The sequence below is a fragment of the Rhipicephalus sanguineus genome, chromosome 8 (genome assembly GCF_013339695.2).
Source record: "Rhipicephalus sanguineus isolate Rsan-2018 chromosome 8, BIME_Rsan_1.4, whole genome shotgun sequence".
Lineage (NCBI taxonomy): Eukaryota > Metazoa > Arthropoda > Arachnida > Ixodida > Ixodidae > Rhipicephalus > Rhipicephalus sanguineus.
This window is the reverse complement of record NC_051183.1, coordinates 83,953,008-83,959,064: the sequence shown is the minus strand read 5'-3', so window position 1 is coordinate 83,959,064 and position 6,057 is coordinate 83,953,008. Positions and strand designations below refer to the sequence as shown.

Genomic DNA, 6,057 nt, shown 5'->3' with positions numbered 1-6,057 from the left:
CCATGCGCCGGGGAAAGCGCCTAGCTACAGGTCGATGCTCTTGAGAACGCTAGCAAAATCTATTTTCAAGTTTATTCGTGCGTCTCGTGAAGCGCCACTGCAAGTTCAACAATGTTCCCAGTTTGAAGCACGCGGCTTCCTTAGTGCTATAGTGAACTAGAATATACTCTACTGGCACGACCAGCCGGGCTCCCGCGTCCTCTTTTTACACGGATGCCGTGAGATGGCGCCACTGCTACATTTTCTAGCAGCTTTGGCTGCGTTGTCGGGCCATCGCGGGCCCCTTCAGAGTTGCAGCTGCGGTTAATTCTAACGCGTGTGTTTGCTTTCTGGTTCTTGCAAACATCAAACTGCCAGGTTGCTCACTGCATGACTCAGTGGCTTTATTTTGTCCAAGTACACGTATTTTTTTATATTTACCGCACGCGCTCAGGACATTCGCTACAGTGATCGCTCATTATGCGCATACGGCCCTATTTCATTATAGTTGTGATGCAGGCTTATTATATTGGAGTTCATGGTTGTGGAGTACAATGCTCAGATCGAAAATAAAAACGGACACCTCTTTAATAATTGTGATGATTAAAAGATAACTAAGAGATTACAGCTAGGACATATGCAGAAGGAGGTCCCGTACTCAAAGATTGGAATGGGACATTATTTTCAAACTATGCATAAAAACTATGCTACAGCAGTTTATATACGCCTAGTACAAAGAAAAATAGCTGGTTTTTAGCATGAATAATATAATTAAGGAATATAAAATGTGCTTAAAGTATGTGTAAAATAAAGATACAGGAAGCGTTGCGCGATAGTGAAGATCTATGAACCTTGAAAATGACATGAAGTACAAAGGATAACTTGGAAATGAATACGCATTACAATAACAGTATGAATCATGTGGCACACATATACTGGAAAGGACATTTCCATGACAAGGATTTAAACAACAATATAAAGTGTTACAAACCAAACAGGCTAAATCAGACTAGAATAAATATTAGGATACTGAAAGTGCACTGATGAATATATGGGCTACACATTAGTATTGGACAAAACACATTTTTTAGCCAATGGCGTCGGCAATGGGGTTCAAAAGAAGCACTCGAACCCCCCCCCCCCCCCTGCAAACTACACCAGGGCTTTCCCTCCCCCACCCCGATCCAACACGGGTTTCTACACCCCATGACAAAGTCCTTCCGACGTCTATGCTTTTAGGTGTTTCTTAAAATCGTCAATTATAAGTGGTTTGATTTCTACAAGAAATGTGTTCCAGAAAGGGACAGGTGAGAAACGGGCGCGCTGAATAGAGATGAGGAGATGAGAAATGACGGATGAGACCACGAGTGATAATGCGATGATAACCTGATTAGAACTCGCGAAAAGGGTACCTGCGGATCACTGGTGTCAAGAACAACAAACCAGCCAGCATTAGATGCTGCTTCTAACAATGATTTGTTATAGAAACCAGAGTGCTAGAGCTGGAATAAGAATATTGGACAGATATGTAGTGTGCGCAATGACGGGGAAGTGGTCAGTGATGTCAATTTGTAAAGACTCCTACGTGAGATGGAACAAAAGATTAGACAATACATGATTGATTACAGTGCTGGAGCCGCCAAGAACTGAGCAAGCAGGGGTATTAATAAGACATTCGTAATTAAAACCATGAAAACAAGATGAATAACAGAGTACACGGTTGAGTTAATTAAGTTATGTATATAACCCATGCTTATCATCTTTTTGTTATCTGAAGATAACCGTACCGTTATTTATTCGCTGAAACAAAGAAATCTGAATCTGGGGAAGAAAGTGATCGGTAAAGGCAACCAAACATGAAATTTCTGTTATCGTTGTTGAGAAAGTTAGATTATATAAAATTCTAACCAACCTGATTCACAGTTTTGAATATTTAACGTGAGGTCGTGTCTATGTTTGAGCGGGATACCTGACAAAATACAGACAGCTGCTCCACCATTGTACAAGCGTGAAAATGCAGCAGAACATTCCGCTACTTGTAAAGTAATCAAACTGTAGCCGCCGACAAAGCGATTTGCGAGATTCGAGCAGCCACGCTGTGGTGAACTACTGCGCTGAGTGACACGTGCCGCGCGGCCGCTCCGCCGCGCCTAGGAAAAGGCGCAGTGGCGCCATGAGAAATCCTAGCGGCTGTCCGTGGCGTTTCGGACCGCCGAGAGAGCTGGCGTGGCCTGCCGGTCGTGGCACTAGGGTATATTCTAGTTCACTATACTTACGGCACTACGCGTTCAGCAGACGGCACGTGCTTGCTTCCCTGGCGTAATGCGCGCGACAAAAGAATTTTTACTCGCCAGATCCACTGCAAATATGCAATGCTTCTCGCCGCCGCCGCGTAACTGCAGTGCGAGGTCGGAAAGCCACGTACTTCCATGTTCACCTACAAAAATAATGCGACTGCACAAGAGCACATCAGGGCTTGTGCTCAGCAGAACCAACTACACATTCGCTTGGGAGGGCACCCACCTTGTGGGAAAGTGGAGGTATGCGACTGCCAGACGTGAGAATAAGGTCACCCTCTTTCGCAGCGTTAGCTACACTTGCCTAGCCGGAGCCAATTTCGCATGGAGGGTCATGAGCCGTGCTGCGCATGCGCGAGGATCAGTGATGTCAGACAGTTGGGTCACCGGAGCTGGCATCTCACGCGCTATCCGACACCGCCGCTGCTGGTAGAAGCGGCATCATTGGCGCGGCAGACACGCTGGCGCCGGCGCGCGCGCAGACTCCACCACCGTCGCGCGCGGCTCGCCGCTGCTGGTCTGCGCGGCATTCGAGAGGAGTGACGTCGTAGCCATAGATACAGTGGCGCCGGCGCGCGCGCAGCTATTCGCCTTCGTTGTGCAGTCGCCGTCTGACACTGCACTGGGGCCGCGTGATAGCGCCTCTGACTGTCGTTTGCAGGTGTGTAAGGCCATGGAGAAACAGAGCGCAAATGCTACTCGACGGCGCAGAAAAGCCGACAAGCTAATCTCATTGGATCCCGAAGTAGTTGCCTGGCAATTAGAGGTTCAGCATACGAAGAATGAACAGAAGAAGGCTAATAATCCTAGACAATCTGGAGAGCTAAGAATATTCAGCAGAACCTTTGCTAACGCTACGTTTATCCTGGCATAGCCGAGCTAAGCCACAGCAACTTTTTTCCTATCGAATCTAGCATGCTTTAAGAAAACGATACCATGTGGTGCTTCAGTGCTGTCTCCCAGCAGTCGAGTAAGCAGTTCAAGCACCTCTTTCTCAGTAACACCCTGGTAGACACTTGGTGCATGTTTGTGTTTTAAACAACAAAAAATGCACAGCACGGCAAAAATACATGAATGGGGGCAATCAGTAACAAGCAAAAAAAAACAAAAACAAAAAGAGCTACGGCAGCAAGCACCTGTTCTCCTGTAACCGCTATGAAAAATAAGCCTTAATAACTTTCACAAATTGTATCTTGCTTGCGTTGAAATAACTTGTCTACATATACCGATTAGGCATTTTATATGTTACACGATATATTGTAAGAATGCCATTAGCCCTGACCACTCTAACAAGCAAAAAATGAGGCCTGCGTTGCCCTACGAAAGCATACGCAACTACCCTTCCGACCATTACCGAAGTTTATTTCGGTCTTCGCCATGATATGCTATGAATGATAATAGTAGGGAACTTTCATTTTACCTCATTCAGGGCAGGGGTGCATGACACCATCGAGACTCGCTCACGCGTCTTAGCTGCAATGTTCACGTTTTTATGCTTCTGCATTGACACATTTTGCTGCTGACGTCACGGTGCTTGAAAGGTTGTTTTATTCTTTTAACTGTGTTGGTTCATGTATGCGCCATTAGTCGCCTGCTTGTACCATGTTACGAGATTAGTAAAAGCATATAAAAAGTTACTGAAAATTTTAATATTTATATTTGATTCTATATCTTACAGGTCACACGCCCAAGCGTGCAGCAAGTTCTCCATCGCTACTTCCGCAAGGCATTCTGAGTATGTTCTATGCTACAATGCAAGCTCAGAAAATGAGTGCAATTTTTCAGTCCGTATAATTCATTCGCAAGATACTGTGCCAAAAGTACAAGGCAGCGAAGCTCTGTTAAGCCATACTATACGCTTACTGTTTGTGCGACATTTCGTACGCATGCAAAGTCATCAGTCACTTTCATTCTACGTTCCTAATAGTAATATTATTTGTTGGGCTCTTACGTCCCAAAACCACTTTATAAGTATACGTAGCATCCTGGTGGATGACTTCTGAAATTTCGACCACCTCATGCTCTTTATTGTGCACTTACATGTGAGTAGACGGGCCTCCATCATTTCGCCTCCATGAAAATGCGGCCTCCACGGCCGGGATTTGATTCGGCGATCTTCGCGTCAGCGGTCAAGCAGCATAACCACTAGACCACCGTAGCCTATCAAGTTACATTTCCATCCCGTAGAAATATCTAGAAAAAAGAATGGAAGCAGATAACCATGCTAATAGGCAAACAACGTTTATACTACCTGAATATTGCATACTCATGAGAGCGCTGCAACATATAGTAGATCGGTCTTAAAATTAACACTTCCTTCATTCATACATAGCGAGGGTCTCGTCCTGGCAGACTTGATGCTTTCAAGTAGTATACGACGGATTACCGGTCAGCTGCCAGCCCGTATTTAGTTCATGTGCTACGTGACGCCAACAGGCAGAAAAAGAGTGTTCCACACTCGCCGTCATGGCTACTGGCGGCGCTGACTGACGCTCCCACGTTTAAATGTACATATATACCCTATAAATTGGACGGTGTGATGGGCGCCGCGGTAGCTCAGTTGGTAGAGCATCGAACGCCTTATTCGAAGGTCGCAGGTTCGGTCCCTGCCCGCGGCAACTTATCTTTTCGTCTACTTTTCTTTCTTCACATTTACCTAACGTTTACTACTAATAACATCCCCTATGCTTTCCTTGGCATTATTGTCTGTTAATGCTCATTTATATTGTGTATAACTACACTCGGTCAGACACTACAACGCTCTGTAGGTGGCGTAAGCTAGCTCCGCACATTGTTCAATTCCGCCCATCTCATAGCCGCATTTAGTCATTGTAAGCGCTCCTGCGAGCAGAGGAAGGGCACATGCGTCGTGCGCCAGGACGCTTCAAACTAAAGAAAAACAAAATAAAAAAGACACGACGAAGCGAAGACACCGAAACACTATGAGATATAGCGCATCACATTCATATCCGTATAACATAGTCGTTTATCTCTAAGACACAGTAACTTTAATATATTCTGCCGTAAAAACTGAAAGTGATAGCATTGTTGGTGCAACACAAGAATGGGCCATTCCCTGGTGCGAATAAATCTGCTGCAAGCAGTCTCGCTATCCTCCACAGCATTGAGGGCTACCTATGGAACGGATTATAATATTGTAGAAAATAAAGTAGTGCAGTTCCGTAATAAAATTCAGGAGCCCTTGCCCTGTTGGGAAAATGGAGGGGGGGGGGGGGGCAGGCAAAGCTTCGCGTTTGCGCGCCTGGAGTGGTATCTATCTATCTATCTATCTATCTATCTATCTATCTATCTATCTATCTATCTATCTATCTATCTATCTATCTATCTATCTATCTATCTATCTATCTATCTATCTATCTATCTATCTATCTATCTATCATCTATCTATCTATCTATCTATCTATCTATCTATCTATCTATCTATCTATCATCTATCTATCTATCTATCTATCTATCTATCTATCTATCTATCTATCTGGTTCGACCGTGGGAGTAGTTAGGCGGGCTCGGCAGTCCTGTACAGGACATTCAATGAAGTTTATTAGGCAGAAAGCACTAGATGCAGATAAGCAGATAACCATGCTAATAGGCAAACAACGTTTATACTACCTGAATATTGCATACTCATGAGAGCGCTGCAACATATAGTAGATCGGTCTTCATCTACGGAAAACTGTTCGTTCTTTCCTGACAAGGAATATGCACCACAGCACCAACCACAGTAGTCTAGTGTTTATGGAGCTCGACTTCTGACCCAAAG

General features: G+C 44.8%; 1 non-coding gene across 1 annotated transcript; it reads left to right on the top strand.

Moving 5' to 3' along the window:
* The first annotated feature begins 4,821 nt into the window (after nucleotides 1–4,821).
* On the top strand, nucleotides 4,822–4,894 carry Trnar-ccu (transfer RNA arginine (anticodon CCU)). Its single transcript has one exon. It is a non-coding gene; the product is annotated as a tRNA-Arg (tRNA).
* Nucleotides 4,895–6,057: the final 1,163 nt, after the last annotated feature.